Source organism: Triticum aestivum, chromosome 2B, assembly GCF_018294505.1.
Source record: "Triticum aestivum cultivar Chinese Spring chromosome 2B, IWGSC CS RefSeq v2.1, whole genome shotgun sequence".
Classification (NCBI taxonomy): Eukaryota; Viridiplantae; Streptophyta; class Magnoliopsida; order Poales; family Poaceae; genus Triticum; species Triticum aestivum.
The window spans coordinates 22,643,295-22,664,421 of record NC_057798.1 but is presented as its reverse complement, the minus strand read 5'-3'; positions in this window follow the sequence as shown (position 1 = coordinate 22,664,421).

Sequence of the window (21,127 nt, the reverse complement as noted above, 5' to 3'; positions counted from 1 at the left end):
AATCTTGCGGTGTCCTTACTCAGTGACAGAAAGAGTTGCAAGGCACGTATTGTATTGTTGCCATCAAGGATAACAAGATGGGGTATTTATCATATTGCATGAATTTATTCCTCTACATCATGTCATCTTGCTTAAGGCGTTACTCTGTTTTTAACTTAATACTCTAGATGCATGCTGGATAGCGGTCGATGAGTGGAGTAATAGTAGTAGATGCAGAATCGTTTCAATCTACTTGTCTCGGACGTGATGCCTATATACATGATCATACCTAGATAACCTCATAACTATGCTCAATTCTATCAATTGCTCAACAGTAATTTGTTCACCCACCGTAGAATACTTATGCTCTTGAGAGAAGCCACTAGTGAAACCTATGGCCCCCGGGTCAATTCTCATCATATCAATCTATATCACTTTATTTACTTGCTTTGTTTTTACTTTGCCTTTACTTTTACTTTGCATCTATCTATCAAAAATACCAAAAATATTATCTCTATCAGATCTCACTCTCGTAAGTGACCGTAAAGGGATTGACAACCCCTAAGCGTTGGTTGCGAGTTGCTATCGTGTTGTGCAGGTACGAGGGACTTGCGCGTGACCTCCTACTGGATTGATACCTTGGTTCTCAAAAACTGAGGGAAATACTTACGCTACTATGCCGCATCATCCTCTCCTCTTCGGGGAAAACCAACGCAAGCTCGAGACGTAGCACTTATTACTTGAACATAGGAAATCATATGACAAAATCCATATATGTTGCTGTTATTAGAATGATCATGATGCCCTCATGTACGTATTTTATTTTTATTGACACCTCTATCTCTAAGCATGTGGACTTATTTTTCAATTTCGGCTTCCGCTTGAGGACAAGCGAGGTCTAAGCTTGGGGGAGTTGATACGTCCATTTTGCATCATGCTTTTATATCAATATTTATTGCATTATGGGCTGTTATTACACATTATATCTCAATACTTATGGCTATTCTCTCTTATTTTACAAGGTTTACCATGAAGAGGGGGGATGCCGGCAGCTGGAATTCTGGCTGGAAAAGGAGCAAACATTGGAAACCTATTCTGCACAACTCCAAAAGACCCGAGACTCCAAGAAACAACTCTTTAGATTTAATAAGAATTTTTGGACAAAAGAAATAGGCCAGGGGGCCCACACCCTGTCCAGGAGACAGGGGGGCACCCCCCCTAGGGCACGACCCCCTATCTTCTGGTCCCCCTGGTGGGCTTCTGGTGTCCATGTTCTGCCATATGAAGGGTTTTCCCCTAGAAAAAATCGTGGGCAAGCTTACGGGATGAAACTCCGCCGCCACGAGGCGGAACCTTGGCGGAATCAATCTAGGGCTCTAGCGGAGCTGTTCTGCCGGGGACACTTCCCTCCGGGAGGGGAAAATCATCACCAACGTCATCACCAACGATCCTCTCATCGAGAGGGGGTCAATCTCCGTCAACATCTTCACCAGCACCATCTCATCTCAAAACCCTAGTTCATCTCTTGTATCCAATCTTGTATCAAAACCACAAATTGGTACCTGTGGGTTGCTAGTAGTGTTGATTACTCCTTGTAGTTGATGCTATTTGGTTTACTTGGTGGAAGATCATATGTTCAGATCCTTCATGCATATTATTACCCCTCTGATTATGAACATGAATATGCTTTGTGAGTAGTTACGTTTGTTCCTGAGGACATGGGTGAAGTCTTGCTATTAGTAGTCATGTGAATTTGGTATTCGTTCGATATTTTGATGAGATGTATGTTGTCTCTCCTCTACTGGTGTTATGTGAATGCCGACTACATGACACTTCACCATTATTTGGGCCTAGAGGAAGGCATAGGGAAGTAATAAGTAGATGATGGTTGCTAGAGTGACAGAAGCTTAAACCCTAGATTATGCGTTGCTTCATTAGGGGTTGTTATGGACCCATATGTTTAATGCTGTGGTTAGGTTTACCTTAATACTCCTTTTTGTAGTTGCGGATGCTTGCAATAGGGGTTAATCATAAGTGGGATGCTTGTCCATGTTAGGGCAGTACCCAATTGCCGGTCCACCCACATATCAAATTATCAAAGTACCGAACGTGAATCTTATGAACGTGATGAAAACTAGCTTGACGATAATTCCCAATGTGTCCTCGGGAGCTCCTCCTTCATTATTAGAATTTGTCCAGGCTTATCCTTTACTACATAAAGGATTGGGCCACCTTGCTGTACTTTATTTACTTTATTTACTTTTTGCTCGTTACTATTTATCTTATCACAAAACTATCTATCACCTACTATTTCAGTGCTTGCAGAGAAAACCTTACTGAAAACCGCTTATCATTTCCTTCTGCTCCTCGTTGGGTTCGACACTCTTACTTATCGAAAGGACTACGATAGATCCCCTACACTTGTGGGTCATCACACGTCCAGATGGAAGCATAGCCAAGGGCTTTCTGACCGAAGAGTCCATCTCCTTCTGCACGAATTATCTAGGCATCGAGAACCCCGTTGTTCTACCCGTCAACAGGCACCTCGGCAGGCTCGCTGGATGGGGTCACCGCGAGGGTCACCGCAAAATGCATGTCGACTTCAAGGGTCGACTCGCCGACTTTGAAAGAGCAAACCTAGTCGCGCTACAACACATAGACGTGGTCGATCCTTGGGTGGTAGAGCACAAAACCTTTATTGAGAAGACGTACAATGACCGAGGCCAACAGAGGATGGACGGAGATATAATCAAAGAGCACAACTCATGTTTTACACGTTTGTTCCAGGAGAAGCTTCTGTCATACCCTTTACATGAGGATTCTTCCACAGAAGAAAAACTCATATTCGCCTTGTCACAGGGCGCCGAGCACAACTTGATGACCTATGAGGCATACGATATCAACGGCTACACATTCTACACCGAGGAAAAGGACTTGAAGAGCGATTATCAGAACTCCTGGGTAACGATGGAATCCTATACCGGTAACAACAAGGACAGATACTACGGAAGGATCGAGGAGATCTGGGAGCTGAGCTACGCTGGAGAGAAGGTCCCGATGTTCCGTGTTAGATGGGCCAAGAGCGTTCTAAAAGAAGACCGGTATTTCACCACCATGGTTATACCCAAAGCCAAATCCAAGACCACGGGCGCAAACGTCACCGCGAAAAATGAGCCATGGGTACTGGCTTCCCAAGTGGACCAATGCTTCTTCATTACCGACCCGTCAAATCCCAATCGTGTTGTCGTGAGGAGAGGCAAAAGGAACATCATCAGAATGGATGGAGTCGCTAATGAGAAAGACTTCGACAAGTACGGCGACCCAAAGATGGAAGATGACGACGACGATGAAGTATCATACACCACAAGAAGAAGCAGGACCACCCTACCTAAAGGACCTCCGTTCAAGAGAAGAACTCAAGGGGTTCTGGGGCTAAATTATTCAACCGCGAGAAAGAAGGGCAAGAAGATTATGAAAAGATAGCTAAGATCGAATCACGATGTGTCGGCCGCGTGTGTGTGTCAGTGGCAAGCTCAATTATTACATGCAACTAAATTATTACATGTATCACTTGATTTCAACCATGTCATCTAATTATAAATCTTTGCACAATGGTTTATCACTCCATTTGCATTTTCCTTTTCTTTTATCTCAAATCTTAAATTATTATGTGCAACTAAAAATCTAAAAAAATAAAAAAAAGGTTAGTAATGGCGCACCAGGAGAAGGTGCGCCATTGCTATCACGGTGTTTACGACGCACCCCTAAATGGTGCGCCATTGATATACCAATTTTTATGGCACACCCCTAAAAGGTGCGCCATTGCTAACCCTCCCCCCACTAAAATAACCCCATCCACTCCCACTTGCTCCCCTCTCCCTCTGGCCTCTCTCCCTCCCTCGCCAGATCCACGCGCCCGATCGCCTCCGTCGCCGTCCGTCGCCCACCACGGCGGCGACCACCTTCGCCCGTGCTCCTCCGACTGGTCCAACCACCCACTGGCATCCGCTGCTACCTCTACGTCGACGCGCGCGAGCCGAGGAGCCGCACAACACTGGATCCACCTCGTCTTCTTCCTCGGGTCGCCGCCGTCTTCCTCAACTCCGACCACCTCTACTGCTACTAAGCTCCCGCAGGGCCTCCTTGCGCCTCCCCGGTGAGCTCCGCCTCCTCTCCCCTCTTCCTTCTTGACTTGCCACGCCCGTAGCCATCGTGCTCGTCGGGGCCGAACTCGCCGTTGTAGACGTGCTCGTCAATGTCAACTAAGCTCATAGGCGTGCTCAGCGCAGCCGTAGGACCCCAACGCGCTAGCCCATGCGCATCATCATGCCCGCAAACGCCGGATCCATCGAGCTCCCTTATGGGTCGCGGTCGTTCACACTCTGGCCGCCCTGGCCACGACCGGCCCTGTACCCCGCGCACGTCGCCCGTGACCCTGCCTCTCCCCTGGCCGCGGCCTGGCCGCGCCCGCGAGCGCTCTGACGTGCGTCTCTCTCTCTCTCTCTCTATATATATATATATATATATATATATATATATATATATATATATATATATATCACACACACACACACACTTTGTTCGAGCAGGCTACAAAGTGGAAGCTGTGGCGGAGGTTGCAGAGGTGGAAGAGGAAACAGAAGAGGTTGTTGTTCACCGAGGTGCCCAAGTAGATCACCCTCTCCATCCTCTCCAAGGTAACAATCTTCTGCACCCCCTTCTTCTTTGTGCTACCTGTCAAGATTTAGAGCATGCTGGTGTTATTGGGGGGAATCAAGAGCAGTTTGTACAAGAACACACCCGTGTGCTCTAAGATTCTGCATATGTGAGAACACACCAATTATTGGCTAATGAATTAATTGTGTGCTCTATTGGGTGCCAGTTTTGCCGACTACGGATGTGGCGTTTTGTACAAGTTCAGTTTGGTGCATTAGAATGGCACTCTCATATTTTGCTTTATGTGCCAACTGCTGGTCAGTTCATATTAAGTGCAAAACAGAGTACATTGTTGAATGATCCCGATTAATTTCCTGCTGTCACTGAGCATTAACATGGTTGCCGATGCTTTGTTGGCTCGTTCGTGGTGATTGAATTTCTGTTGCTTCTGGCAAACTGAGATTTTGAAAAACAGTGATGCATTTTGCTGATTTTCTCCTGCAGTTTGATGGTTAGGAATAGGAACAATCAGGTTTGATGGCATATGAAAAATGTGAAATTTGGCTTTCTTGTCAGGAATAGGAACAATCAGGTTTTGATAAGGTTGCTTTATTGTTTGAAATTGAGTGGCTTTTGAATTTTTTCAGAGGCAGTTGTGTTTTTTTTTTAGTTTGAACTGATTGGCAATTGAAATTATTTCGAAATAATGCCTGACAAATACTTGAGCAAAAGTATGAGAGGAGTAAACATGACACTCCAAAAATGCCAGAAGAAAAATATTGCCAAAAAGTTTGAATTCAAATTTGAATTTTACTTGGGATTTTCAGAAAATGTTTTTTTTAAGTTTGTGTTTCGCCCCTGGAAAAATGTCTATATATATATATATAGGGTGGGGCTATTTAGAAACCCACTCTAAAGTTCCTAAATAAGGTTATTCAGGAACCCCAACCAACCTCTCCTAGCAGTTTCTTTTCCCGAAGGGAGCGAGGGAGCGAGCGAGCTCTGGTCTGCAGCTCGCTGCTGCGCGCCCCCAGCCACCCTAACCACCTTCTCCAGGCGCCGTCGCCGCTTGCCACCAGATGCAGGCAATCCCGGCCATGCCGCCGCCCCGTGCGCAGTACGACAACACCGGCCGCCGCAGCCGCGCTCCACCACCAACCCGCCGACACGCACCATTCCTCGACCTTCCCCGCTTCTACAGGCTGTCTGCCGCGCGCGGTGCTCCTCCAAGTTACTCCCTGGCTTCCCCACTTGCGTCGCAGGCCACAACCGCTCCTCCCTCCTGCATCCTGCCATGCGACACTCTACGGCGGGCTTCCTCTCTTCACAGCACTCCGACCACCAGATCCGCGCGAGCTCACCCTGCAGCCATGGTTTCGGGCGTTGACTCACGCCACTGTGCCTTCCCGGCCCCATCGAAGCCAGGCGCCGCTGCCGTGGGGAGGTGGGTGGAGCGCACCCTTCTTTAGGCCCGTGGTGGGTGGCCTACTCCCTCTCCGGCGACATAGCCCTGCCCACCCCGGCTCCAGATCCGGTGACACCTTCCCATGCCGTGGAGGCGCAGAAGCTTGTTCTGGTGGTGACTTCCCGCTTTTCAGTTAACTTCAGTAGCGCTAAAACTCTTTGCCTCCTTCAGTTAACTTTCTTTTCATGCCTTAGATGGATCTCGTCCTCGAGCAGTTCATGGTGTGGATCTCCAGCTGCTAGCTTTTTGGGTTTCTTCTACTCCTCCGACCCAGCCCCTGTAGTTGGCAATTATTTGGGGGTTATCTGTAGCTAGCAGTTTGCTTGAACTGAATAAGGAGTTGACAGAGCCGGCCATTTCAGTTACCTCAAACCGAAGAAAAAAAAGGTGTGTTACTTGTCTATTTGGATACTTGGGTAGCCACTGAATTTTAGTGTTGAGGTCTAATATGCGTCAGGGCATCTAAACTGCAGCATTTACTGACGTGATGTGTATAGCTTACAAGGATACATGTCTGTGTACTTGCATGTTCAGTTCTTACTTGCAAATAATGTTGTGTCAAGAGACAAGACATCCCTGTCCGGTTTATTATTTTGGGGATCCAGCGAATATTATTTTTCCTGTTAGCAGTTAACTTAAGATGAAAAAAGAGTTGACTGAGCATGCCAATGCCGTTAGCTTGAGCTGAAAAAGGGTGTTCATGTGTGTGTGTGTGTTGTTGTCAGTTAACTGATAGGTTTGACCATGGTTCACTTCTAGTAGTTAGCATGTTAAACATCGGCAAATTGCTAGTACATTCACAATTCATTCTCTCTCTCACGGAGGTAGCAGGCAGAGAGAGCAAGTTGGGGGGTAAAATGATGCTTGTGGACTCTGAATTTTCAATCTCCCAATTGTTGCTAGTGGTGTTTCATCTACTTTTGTATTTTAATTTAGTTTTGATGGAAAAAGCGTTTTTATATCTTGGTTCTATACCTCATACTGTAGCAGTTAACTTCCATTAATTGTAATAGTTAACTTCATTCTATTTTAGCAGTTTGCTATTAGAGAAAAGAGATAAACTGGAACTCCCCAGTCATCCTCTGCTTCTGCTTTTGTTTCTGAATTTTTTTATATTGCGCTGGGAAGTTCGGTGCGAAAAGTGCGGCAGTTAAGTGTGCAAAACTACGACCGTGATGGTTCGGTGGCGCTGGAAGTTAGCTGTATATTGCCCTGATAGGTTTTCCATGGTGAGCTCGTGGGTTTGGACTTCAGCAACCCAAGCCTAGCCTCTGTACTTTTCTCCGCTTGTCCATTTGGAGAACCACTCATAGCATAGTGTCAACATGTACGACGGTTCGGTGATGTATTTTTTGGATGGTGACTAACCTTGTTATATTTCCATCCTGGCCGTTAGCTTGAACCGGGCAAAAAACAAAAATAAAGTATTTTCAATCCTGGCAGTTAACTATTGCAGTCTCAGACAGTTAGCTATTCTAATCCCGGCGGTTAACTTGACCAGGGAAAAATAGAAAAAAAGAATTAAAAACAAAAGAAGCAAAAAGGTATTATAAGCCATTGCAGTTAGCTTGCTCATCGCGTGCAGTTAGGTATTTCATACCCGCAGTTAGTGTGACCCAATCAAAAAAGAAAAAAACATTTTCAATCCCGCAGTTAACTTGGTGCTAACTGCCGCGATTCCTCGCAGTTAGCTATTTCACTCCCGGAAGTTAACTTGACCTGACGATAGAAGTATAGAACAAAAAAGATCAATTTTCTTCGTTCTTAGCAGTTAGCTTCTCAACTTATGTCAGTTAGCTATTCCGCAAGAGCAGTTAGCGTGTACTGTAGCAGTTCGGGCAAAAAATGTCAAAAATGATGTTAGTTTTTTGAAATCGCTCTTAAACCGTAGCAAATCTGAAAATGTGTTACATATGCCAAAGTTCGGGCTAATTGGTAGCTTTCTAATGGTATATCATACGCATCATCCTATGATGTCTGAGTAGATTTTCGCTGTCCTACCGGTGATTGATGAATTGCTATGATTGGTTTAATTTGCTTGTGGTTATGTTGCTGTCCTATTGTGCCCTCCGTGTCACGCAAGCGTGAGGGAGTACCGCTGTAGGGTATTGCAATATGTTCATGATTCGCTTATAGTGGGTTGCTTGAGTGACAGAAGTATAAACCCGAGTAAGGGGGTTGTGGCGTATGGGATAAAGGAGACTTGATGCTTTAATGCTATGGTTGGGTTTTACCTTAATGAATCTTTAGTAGTTGCGGACGCTTGCTAGAGTTCCAATCATAAGTGCATATGATCCAAGAAGAGAAAGTATGTTAGCTTATGCCTCTCCCACATAAAACTTGCTATCGGTCTAGTAACATAGTCAATTGCTTAGGGACAATTTCACAACTCCTACCACCACTTTTCCACACTCGCTATATTTACTTTATTGCTTCTTTATCAAAACAGCGCCTAGCTTTTATTTACGCATTCTTTACTTTCTTGCAAACCTATCCAACAACACCTACAAAGTACTTCTAGTTTCATACTTGTTCTAGGTAAAGCGAACGTCAAGCGTGCGTAGAGTCCTATCAGTGGCCGATAGGACTTGAGAGAGTATTTGTTCTACCTTTAGCTCCTCGTTGGGTTCGACACTCTTACTTATCGAAAGAGGCTACAACTATCTCGTGTACTTGCGGGTTATCAAGACCTTTTTCTGGCGCCGTTGCCGGGGAGTCATAGCGTGGGGTGAATATTCTCGTGCGTGCTTGTTTGCTTTATCACTAAGTAATTTTTATTTACTGTTCTTAGTTTTCTCTATCTTTAGTTATGGATATGGAACACAAAATACCAAAAAAATTAGATGTACTTGCTACTCATGTAGATGGGGTAACTCCTAAAACCCCCGATTCTTATTATGTGAAAGATATTATGTACTATTTTGATAATCCTGAGAAAACCCCATTCAACTTTATAATGGGAGACACGTTGGATCAATGTGAATACTTTAGGGATTATCGCTCGACACAGAAAGGGAAACTATTATGGGATCAATTTATTATGTTGCATTGGTATGCTCGTCAACTATGCTTGAGATATGATTATACTTGTTGCTCTAGGATGAAGGCTCCACACCTTCCGTTTTCATGCAAATTTAATGATAATGAAACCTTAGCTTCTTATGCTAATGGTAGATATGATTACTCTGATGTGGAACAAATAGAAGAATTTGTTGCTTTTATGGGTGCTTATGAGATTGAATCTATGTTTAAAGCATTTGATGATTTTGATGATTCAGTTAATAGACCAGAAAATCTTGCTATACTTAGATATTGCTATGAAAATTATGAATACAATTACTATATTAATTCATTTATTGAGAAAGTCTCCGCTGTCCAAGAAGATACTAATATTTTGCAGGAAGCTATGGAAGAAGAAATTGATGAAACTGAGCTCATTGGATGAAAAAGATGATGAGGAGAGCGAAGAACAAAAGGAGGAAGAGCGGATTGATCACCCATGCCCACCTTCTAATGAGAGTAACTCTTCAACTCATACATTGTTTAATTCCCCTTCGTGCTTACCGAAGGATGATTGCTATGATGATTGCTATGATCCCGTTGATTCTCTTGAAATATCCCTTTTTGATGATGCTTGCTATGCTTGTGGCCAAGATGCCAATATGAATTATGCTTATGGAGATGAACTTGCTATAGTTCCTTATGTTCAACATGAAATTGTTGCTATTGCACCCACGCATTATAGTCCTATTATCTTTTTGAATTCTCCCTACTACACTGTATTGGAGAAGTTTGTGCTTATTAAGGATTATATTGATGGGTTGCCTTTTACCATTGCACATGATGATTTTGATGAATGTAATATGCATGTGCTTGCTGCTCCTACTTGCAATTATTATGAGAGAGGAACTATTTCTCCACCTCTCTATGTTTCCAACATGATAAAATTGCAAGAAACTGCTTATACTATGCATTGGCCTTTACTCACTACTAGGGAAAAGCCTAGCAGCAGCGCGGGTTTTGGGCCTTTCAGTAGCGCGGGGACATGTGCTACTAATAAGGCGCTACAGCTAAGGTATAGCAGTAGCGCCTGTTGTCCCACGCTACTGCTATACATGAATAGTTGTAGCGTTGTTTAGAAAAGGGCGTTGCTGATATTATCTGCAGCGATGTTTACCGGGAAGGGCTACTGGTAATGTGGCGCTACAGCTAAATTTTTCCCCCTCGCTACTACTAGTTTTATTAGTTTTTTTCTTGCATATTTGTTTTTGTATTTGTTTTGTATTTGAATAGGCTTTATACAATAATCTTTAGCATATCATACACATACAAATGTAATCATAGCATATACATACAATTAGTCTCATCAAATCATGTCATCATCATAATCATCATCCAACACAAAGTGGTCTCTCATTATCATCTCGAAAATAGCGATACAAGTCTCGATTACTTACAAATACATCGTCATCCATCTAAACAATGGTATACGCGAGAAGAGCTATCACTTTGAGTACATGAGTTCGTATCCCTCTCTCGCATTAGCGTGAACCTAAACTAACTACTGCCTGTCGCTCAGAAACCGGAAACCGGTACACCTGGGCCTGACACTCCGGCCACTTGTCATATATATACTCCTGGCGTAGCACTTATTCACCATCAATGATCTATGCACCTGCATCGTCACATGAGTTGATGATATGCAACATATATAGTTGAGCAACATAAAGAGACAGACTTGGCAAAAATAGAAACAACATATCATAAGCATAAATAACAAAGTTCATCGTACCCCAAAATGCCCTAACTAGAGTGATTTTCGCTAGTCGAGGAGGAGGACGGTTTAATTACATCACAAATAAAGTTTCACCGTGCATAACTCAAAGTTTTGTCATACAGAAAGTATGGACTAAACGGACACATTGTCATATATCGACAATCACTCCAACATGTCGTTCCATCCATCGATGTCAGGGAGATAGTCCCCGAGCCTAGTGAAAGGCTTCAGGTCGAGACGCTGAGCGGCTACCCATGTTCGGACGTCTTCCCGCAACATTTGTCCTTCTTCGTAGAACATCCCTGTTTTTCCGACGACCTCCTTCATGATGATTTGGGCAAGTTCGCGCTAGATGTGATAGAACTCGGCTCGAAGTCGATGATCCTCGATATCTCCTACGTTCTTTGCCCATTGCAGAATATGGGCATCGCCGGATATAGATGACATGCAAAGGTTCTGGTGATCCCGTCTGTACTCCAGCATGTGGTGTAGGACATAGAATCCATCATTAAGAGAATCGTTCGGTTGCTGGATGCAGCAGAAGTCGGTCTTATGGCCGAAGGCGACCCTGCCGCCCCTTCTCTTCTTGTCCCTGACCTCTCCACCCCTTGCTTGGTAGTAAAACATAGCACTGTCGAGAACATCATGTGGGTGTAATCCTTTTTGTGAATGTTCTTCGACGAGTCCAAGTAAAGAGCGTGGGAGAATCGGGGGTATAGGATGATGAGGACGGCGCGCCCGCCGCTACGCAAAATAAGTACACCTCAAATTACTTAGCCTCCACCGTGCACATGAATGATTGAAATCGAAGGAAGGATAGCAGCACGGATGACTTACATGGGATGATAAGGTACGATAATCGCCCCCTTGTCCTTATTGGCGAGCATGAAATTGACGATGTATTCCCTCGCGTATACACGGTGCTCTGCGCAGACTCCCAAGAAGCCCTCGTGCATGTAGTACGGGTCAGCGACACATATATGAGATATCTGCTCAAACCCGATGATGTAGTTCATGTGCAAGGCATAAAGGCGGACAAACGTAAAATCCAGCTTCTTCACGTGAAACATGTCGAATATGTAATCGAATCAGAGGAAGAACTTATCCGCGAGGAAGCTGTCTACGTACGACATTTGCCGCGGAACGTTAACCACGTAGAGTGGGTATCCTGGATCTGTCGAGGCGATGAGGCCTTTCTCTACCCGCAGCACATCGTCATGAAGTCTCCTTAGATCGCCGAATCTGGCCTGTTGTGGGGAACCCGACTCATAAGTCGAGATCACCGAATGCACGTGTACAGTGATCCCAGAGATCAATGCTCACTGAACACACAGAAGCTGAATAACAAGAGGCTTACATCCATACATACCGTATTACACAAGTAGAACCATTATGGTCAAGTCTTGAGTATAACATTGCAGCGGAAATCTTCGTCGATAACTTGGACCCATGCCATCTGCCTTAACCCTACAGGCATTCTGACTAGGAAGCGTCCTAGCTCGCATGTTCGTCACCGAAGTATTATTCATCATATCCTGTTCTTTCATGCCTGGCCAATAAAATAACCAGTGGCAAGCCAATGAGTACTTTGAATGTACTCACAAGCAACCCATGTTTTGGTCCAAGATGTAACAATGCATGATATAGGTAAATTTTTGCAGAAAGCTAGTTTTGAGTGCAATGACATGTTCAACAACTTGTAAGACATGCCTCATGAGAAATCAAGTAACCATGAGGACATGTTACGGATATCAACATAAATAGAGTGGGCATCAACCCAACTCAATCATGTCAAGTCCCTTGACTTGACCCAAGTAGTTTTATCAACACACACACACGGTTTGTAAAACTCTAGACGTAGTTTAAGCAGCACCGCCCAACTATCCTTGACCATGGACACGACTATTCGAATAGCTTTACACTCTGCAGAGGTTGCACACTTTACCACAAGATCCGGGGAACTTCCGTGTCGCCCACGACTCGCGGTACCTCAAGTACCCGGGGTAAGCACCCGATCACTATCTTTCCCTAGACGACACTAACAAGGAGTCCACTCGTTGTTCCGTATCCTCACATGTACATCATACGAGACTCACTCGAGATCGTAACATCAGAGAGGGGACACAACGGTGTATCCGGTGCCCTATGAAAATAGTCATGGCCGCCCTACCTGGCACGACCCCGTCCCGAGAGAGAGCACCAACTCTCCCCTGTCACTAGTAATGCGGGCTCCAAGCTAGTATCGGCCTAGGTAATCAATAATGCCATTTCCCATACAAGGGTAGAGTGGTTGCGCATGTAAGATTGGGACAGTCGACAAATCTTAAATCTAATCCGTTTTCGAAAACAACACACACTTGCCTTGGTACACCACTTCGTCATCAAGTGGTTACCCATCTCATCATCTCCCCCGGGCATAAGTGGCACCCGATGGGGTTTTCAAAAAGTATTTTGAAAATACTTTTTCTCCATCATCATGCATATTCCCATCCCTTTTTGCGTAGCACTACTTACCATCCTATCTACCCCCACCTGCATAACCCTCATAAGAAGGTAGGGTCATGCACAATGCAAGTATCAACGAGGAAGTACGATGGCAAACCATCAAAGTGGTTACCACCTCATCATGATTCCGTTGCAACAACAATATGGTGCTATATGACATGCATAAAAAGGGTTTCATAGACATGGTCAAAGGGCTGCTTGCCTGTTTTAACAAAGTCTTCGAGGTCTTCAAATATCTGTAGTCCAACTTCGAGCGTTTCGTCTACTTCGTCAACTATTGTCGAAAACAACCATAATAAGCAACACGACCAGGCAAAAATAAAAGTGCTCTAAAAATGTGAGTTGGACTTTTTCTAGGATGCCTCTGGTCATATGAGGAATGACCAAGGTGATTTCATTGGAAGTGGATCAATGGATATTTCTAAACATTTCGATATGATGGAATCAAGGGATTTGTGGATTTGGAAGAAGTGTACAGAAGAATTACTTTGAAAAATGAGCAAAGGCACCCATTTCACAAGGAATAATTTTAGAAGCACCTAGCAGTTGGTTTCACTGGATTTGGAGTTCAAACGATTTTCCTATGAATTTGCAAAGTTGGCAATATATGGAGAAGTGGACCAATGTTCTTTGTGGCATAGAAAGTACTAGGAAAAATGTTCAAAAACTAAGTTTTGAACTTATAAGCATCTAGGAATTTGAATCATGGAATTTGGATAAAAATGGGCTCTCTGTGATTTTCTAAAGTTTATGACAGAAATGGAAAAATGGGATTTGATAATTATTTGTGAAAGATATACTTCTGGAAAAGTGTGCAAATAGCACCATGAGATAGGGCATAAATTTAGAAACTACTAGAAATTTTAATCATCAAATTTGGAGTCCATCTGATTTATTTGTGGATTTTTGAAGTTTTACAGAAAAAGGAAAAAGGGAAAAGGTATCCACCTTATTAGGCGCTGTGGGCGATGCTTAGGGCCGGAGCGCACTGGGCCCGAGCCAGCGGCTCGGACGCACCGGCAAAGGGGCCATGTCGGAAGCGGCTTCTGTCGGTGTCAAAACCGGCGGATCTCGGGTAGGGGGTCCCGAACTGTGCGTCTAGGCGGATGGTAACAGGAGACAAGGGACATGATGTTTTTACCCAGGTTCGGGCCCTCTTGATGGAGGTAAAACCCTACTCCTGCTTGATTAATATTGATGATATGGGTAGTACAAGAGTAGATCTACCACGAGATCAAGGAGGCTAAACCCTAGAAGCTAGCCTATGGTATGATTGTTGTAATGGTTGTTCGTCCTACGGACTAAAACCCTCCGGTTTATATAGACACCGGAGAGGGCTAGGGTTACGCAGAGTCGGTTACAACGTCATCTGGCTCGAGGGTGCCTTCGTGGAGTCCGTCAAAGGGTGGCAATCGGGGTGGTTCTGCATCACCGAGCCGCGTGACCCTAAATGGGCAGCGGCCCCCGAGTTCAGATCTGGTACCCCCATGCAGCTCACCTCCTAGAAAGAGAAGGGCTTGCTATGGGGTAGTTCGAAGGAGCTGATAGGACTCCAGTCCTGTCTCCAGACCCTGGTGAACAAGAAGCTTAAGCTTGTCAACGTGATCCAGGTCATGCTCGTTCGCCGGATTCTCCCCTGCCAGCAACGGGCCTTCAATTTGTGGGAGTTTGATCCGGCACAGCACCGAACATTGAGCGGGCTCTTCGACACGACGTACGAAGCTGCCTGGAGGGTGCTGTTCAAGGGCGGAGAAGCCCCCACATCCGCAACTGAAGATCGCGGATTCAGCACGCAGCGCCCGGCCGACGAGGTAAGCTATGTTATCCTTTATGGGACACTCATTTCTTTCATAGTTTGACTCTATTTGGGATCTAAAACTCCCAATGCCTTTAACAGGACTGGCAGAAGACGTCCGGACAGGTTAACTGTTCGGCTCCCCTTCCCGAAGACCCAGCGGACACCCGTTTAACGGGGCTGCTGGTTCCGGCCCTTTACGTGTTGCCCGAGAAGAAGGCCAAGAAGAAGGCCACGGGAACCCGAAGGATTTCCCGGCGCCAGGTGGTATCGGACTCATCATCCGATGACTCCGAGGCGGACTCCTCCCCCGAGGAGGAGGAGAAAGAGGCCTCTTCCCCAGCGGGGGGAGAGAAGAAGATGAAGGCCTCCCCAACGAGGGGGGCCGAAGGGTCCAAGAAAGGACGGACCCTTTCTCCGGACTGCTCCGCCAACGCCGACGACGGCGACGAGGAGTGGTCCTCAAGGGCCAAGCCCCTGGCAAGATCGTAAGTGTCCGAATTCCTGGATGATTTATAATTTCTCTTTTTGCCACATGGTGTCCTTCTAATGCCGCGTACAACCTGTAGTCCGGCCAAGGACGATCTTCCCGCTTCATCGAGTAGGTCCTTGGCTCCGTCGGATATGGATTCCCTTCCGACCGCCTCCACCCCTCGTGACGCTAATGACGCCGAGGTGGGATCCCAGGAGGGGACCCGCCAGGAGGGGGAGGCTCCGGAGGTGCCACAAGGCAACCTCCCGGAATTCGCACCGGACTCCGCACCGGAACCCGCAGTGGTTCCGGAGTCCGGCAGGCGACCCCTTCGTAAGAAGGGCAAGACTGTGACACCGGCGGCCGCCGTCCAACCGGAGGTGCCGGATAACTTGTTGGAGGCGCTCAACGGCGCTTCCGTCGAAGAAGAACACCGCACTGTCATGAGTGCGGTGATTCAGAAGGTTCAGCTCGCCAAGAGCGGGCTGACCGAAGCCTGCAGCAGCCTTCTAACAGGCTTTGAGGTAAGAATTTTAAGACATGTAATATAATACCGCATAGACAGTAGCCCCTGATGCTCGGTTCGGTGTTCGGAAAGAAAAACCAGACTGAGGATCTTACTAAGATATACGCAGGAGTTCTAAAAAATATGTCAATATGAGATTGCAGGCTGCGCTGCTGACCTCTGCCGCACTGACTGCGGAGGTCGATGCTTTGAAGCAGAACCTCGAGCGGTCCGAGAGCGAGCTCGGCCGTGCCAAGAAGTAGCTCGAGGACAAGGAAGGTGAGTGACACCGTATTGAATTTTTACCTTACAGAAAAGGATTTTGGTTGGAAGAGAAATAACAAGGATAACATGGGTACTCCAGGGGCCACGAACGAGGTGGCGACCCTGAAGGAGGCCGTGTCCGCGGCCGAACGTAATGCGGCTGCGGAACGAGCTGAGCGAGAGAAGCAGGAGGCGCGGGTGGCGGAGGTGCAGCAAGAGCTCCAGGCTCTCGCGGAAAAGCATGGGAGTTTGGAGCGCGGCTCGAAGACTCGAGAGTCCGAGCTTGCATCGGCTCTTGAGAGTGCCAAAGCTGCTAAGGCCGAAGCCCATAAGGCCCTCCAGGAGATTGAGGCGGTGAAGAAAATAGCGGCGGGTAAGACATTTTTCATGCAAAGCAAGCATGTGAATGTGAATTACCTGTTACTTACCCGAATTCGGAGCTCTCCAGGAGCGTTTGCAGATCTGCCTCGCAGCGTGTCTAATGTTGCCGCATTCTACCGGGCCGAGGAGGGGAGATCGACGGAGAAGGTCTTCTGGTCTCAATATGCTGAGGCCGGACATCCGGTGCCCCTTAGCGACCAGCTGAAGCAGCTGGTCGAGCTCCACAACGTAGCCGAACAGGCCATGAAGGGCCTCATAGTTCGGCTGTGGCCCAAGGAAGCCATGCCTGGGAGCTACTTCGGCCTGGTGCGGCGGCTGGTGGATGTGTGTCCCTGGGTGGAAGTCGTCAAGCAGTCCGCCTGCATTGAAGGTGCCCATCGGGCCCTTGCCCGTGCAAAAGTGCACTGCGGCAGGATGGACGCTGAGAAGCTTCTGACGGACGCGCCGCCGGCGGGCAAGGAGTATCGCATGCCCGAAATGTATTATAAGAGTGTCCTGAAGGGAGCCCGCATGATTGCGGATGAGTGCTCCAAGGATGTAATATTTGAGTAAACTCGCATTATGTTATCCTGTGCGCTGAAAACTGTGTTCATATGCGCTAAGCAACGCTTATTAATTTAAAATATTACCTTCTGTGCGGTCGTTTATCAAATCTGAGAGATGGCAAGTCATCGGCTTCAGCCCCATGCCACTAGAGCTGGGGTGTTCGGGATAAACTTGAGCGCTCTTGTTCCCATGTTTGGGTCCATCTAGGGAGGCGCTCAACACAACGAATGAGGCAACCGGACTTATAATGCTTGAACACTCTCACTTAGCCATAGAATTCTATAATTTTAAATTTCGGCGAAGCCCCTAGTGTTCAGAAGACCGAGGTCGGGGCGCTATCCACACCTGGGCCGGACAAAGCCGGTTCCTCGCTCTAAGCGGCATAAGTCTTTAGGGACTCGAAAAAACCTCTCGAACAGCGACCAGCTCTCGCCTTATCATGACGGTCAGTTTTAGCTTTCTCCACTGAGGCGCTCGCCCAGCTCAACCGGGGCGCAATCGCAGTGGTTCTCCCAGTGCTACCTTAGCCAATAAAACGGAACGTAAGGTACCAAAACATGGGAGCCGGGCAAACCCAACTATTGACCCAAGACATGATTCGGAGCCGATGCATATAATGCTATAAGTTCGGGGTGCCGCACTTGTGAAAGTGTTCGGACTTATCACACCATAATGCGGGGAACTTAAGCCCCTGGTGTATTCGGCCGTACCAAAGTGTATGGATGCAACATGTCATAAACGAACATATATAAGAAAGAAATGCGATTATAAGCAAAAAGCGATGCATTGTTTATTCAAAAATACTGCCATGAATGCAGAGCGATACAAATAGTGCGGTAAGCAAGGGATTGGACTATTTAAACATGTCCCCCTCCAGGGGTAGGCTGCGGAATGGTGTATTAAACAGATTTAATGCTCGTAATGGAGACCACCTGAGTGTTCGTCGTAGCCTTTCTCCTTCCCTGGCTGTTGCATCGTGAGTTCGGTAGGTCTACTGCCGGACAAGGCCTCTGGTGAACGGAGTCCTGTGGGTAAGAAACAAGAAAAAGGAAAAGACTGACATACTTGGGAGCCCCTGGTGTGGTTAAGCCGCACTCTGGGCCTGTCGTGGTCGTGCCCCTCCCCCTATGCCCATGGTATCTCCAGAGCGTAATGATGTACGCGAAGGACTGGTCTTGCAATTATGAAAGGGCTGGGGTTGGGGCCGCATTGCTACTCGTGCTCGGAACATGCCAGGTGGTCTTGTTGTATGTTAATCCGGGCGCGTTTGGCCGTGTCCGGTCGCTTAACGGCCGGACTCGAAAATTGCCTTAAGAGGCTGCTCTGTACTTCTGCCGCGAGAGCCGCTGTGTGTTCCTCCGTTCGGAGGGAGCATTCAGTGTTTCCGTTGACCGTGATGACTCCTCGAGGGCATGGCATCTTGAGCTTGAGGTATGCGTAATGCAGCACCGCGTTGAACTTTGCAAACGTGGTCCGTCCGAGCAGAGCGTGATAGCCACTGCGGAACGGGACTATGTCGAAGATTAACTCCTCGCTTCGGAAGTTATCCGGGGATCCGAAGAACACTTCCAGTGTGACTGAGCCTGTACAATTGGCCTCTACACCTGGTATGACGCCTTTGAAGGTCGTCTTTGTAGGTTTAATCCTTGAGGGGTCTATGCCCATCTTGCGCACTGTATCCTGATAAAGCAGGTTCAGGCTGCTGCCGCCGTCCATCAGGACTCTAGTAAGGTGAAATCCATCGACGATTGGGTCTAAAACCAATGCGGCGAATCCGCCATGGCAGATACTGGTGGGGTGATCCCTTCGATCGAAAGTGATCGGGCAAGAGGACCATGGATTGAACTTCGGGGTGACTGGCTCCATCGCATATACATTCCTAAGTGCACGCTTCCGCTCCCTCTTGGGTATGTGGGTTGCGTATATCATGTTACCGTCCGTACTTGTGGGGGGAAACCCTTCTGTCCTCTACTGTTCGGCGGCCGAGTCTCTTTCTCGTCATCGCTATGCAACCCCTTGTCATTGTTTTCGGCAATTAACTTGCCTGCCTGCTTAAATACCCAACAATCCCTGTTGGTGTGATTAGCTGGCTTTTCGGGGGTGCCATGTATCTGGCAAGAGCGGTCGAGTATTCGGTCCAAATTGGACGGACCCGGAGTGGTTCTTTTGAATGGCTTTCCCGCTGACCGGGTTTGGAGCCTCTGAATCCGGCGTTGACTGCCGTATCCTCAGTGTTATCGCCGTTAATGCGGCATTTGTTTTTGTTGCGACGCGACCTGCCATTGCGGTCCTTGTTATCCGGACTGCCAGAATTTTTGCTGAGGTTGTTACTGCGGGCTAGCCAGCTGTCCTCTCCCACGTAGAAGCGGGTCATGAGTGATGTGAGGGCTGCCATGGATTTCGGCTTTTCCTGTCCTAGGTGCCGGGCCAGCCACTCGTCGCGGATGTTGTGTTTGAAGGCTGCGAGGGCCTCTGCATCCGGACAGTCGATGATTTGATTTTTCTTTGTTAAGAACCGTGTCCAGAATTGTCTAGACGATTCGTCTGGCTGCTGAATTATGTGGCTTAGGTCATCGGCGTCTGGTGGTCGCACATATGTGCCCTAGAAGTTGTCAAGGAATGCGGCTTCTAGGTCCTCCCAACACCCAATTGACTCTGCTGGCAAGCTGTTAAGCCAATGCCGAGCTGGTACTTTAAGCTTGAGTGGGAGGTATTTGCTGGCGTGGAGATCGTCACCGCGGGCCATATGGATATGAAGGAGAGAGTCTTCGATCCAAACCGCGGGGTCTGTTGTGCCATCGTAGGGTTCAATGTTCACGGGTTTAAACCCTTCAGGGATTTGATGATCCATTATTTCATCTGTGAAGCATAGTGGGTGTGTCGCGCCTCTATATTGGGCAATATCACGACGTAGCTCAAGCGAGCTTTGTACTGTGTTCGGCCCGGCCGGAGTTGCTGTATCCGGCGCGACAGTAATCGTCATCCATCGTGGGGCGCCCACGTGATCCGTAGATCGATCTTGATTGTCTTGCCTTGTCTTCCAATATGTCTCGCAAGTCCGGCGAATTCCCCCGTGGCTTCATACTTTTCGAGCGGTGCCGGGGTATGGTCCTGATGGAGGGCCTAGAAGCCTCTCTGTCGCGACCACGAGGTGGTCGGTCTGCCGTATTGTGTTCTGGTGATGAGGGTTTATACTCCTCCTCGTCTAATCGGGGGAGCAACTTGCGTTTTGGGTAGGTTTTGGAGGGGCGTTCGAGTTCATACTCTTCGGCCGCAAGGACTTCAGTCCATCTATCGGCTAGCAGGTCTTGATCAGCTCGGAGCTGTTGCTGCTTTTTCTTTAGGCTGTTTGCCGTGGTCATAAGCCTACGTTTAAAACGCTCTTGTTCGACAGGATCCTCGGGCACGACGAATACATCGTCGTTGAGGCTTGCCTCGTCTCCGGAGGGAGGCATGTAATTATCATCCTCTACCTCTTCGTCTGCCGCTCTCTCGTGAGGGCTGGCTTCTCCGTCCTCCTGTGCTGAATCTTGCTGGAGGGGGTTATCTTCGGCACTCTCTGGGGTGTTATTATCTCCGGTGCCGGAATCTCCATTCTTGCTGTGGCGGGATTTAGAGCGGTGCCGCTGACGCCGGCGCTTGGGCTGTTTCTTGGAGGAATCTGCCTTCGCTGCTTCTTCGCCATTCCCATCCTTTGGGATGTCCACCATGTATATGTCGTATGACGAGGTGGTCTTCCAGTGCCCTGTAGGTGTTGGTTCCTGGTCGTCTCCGGCATCGTC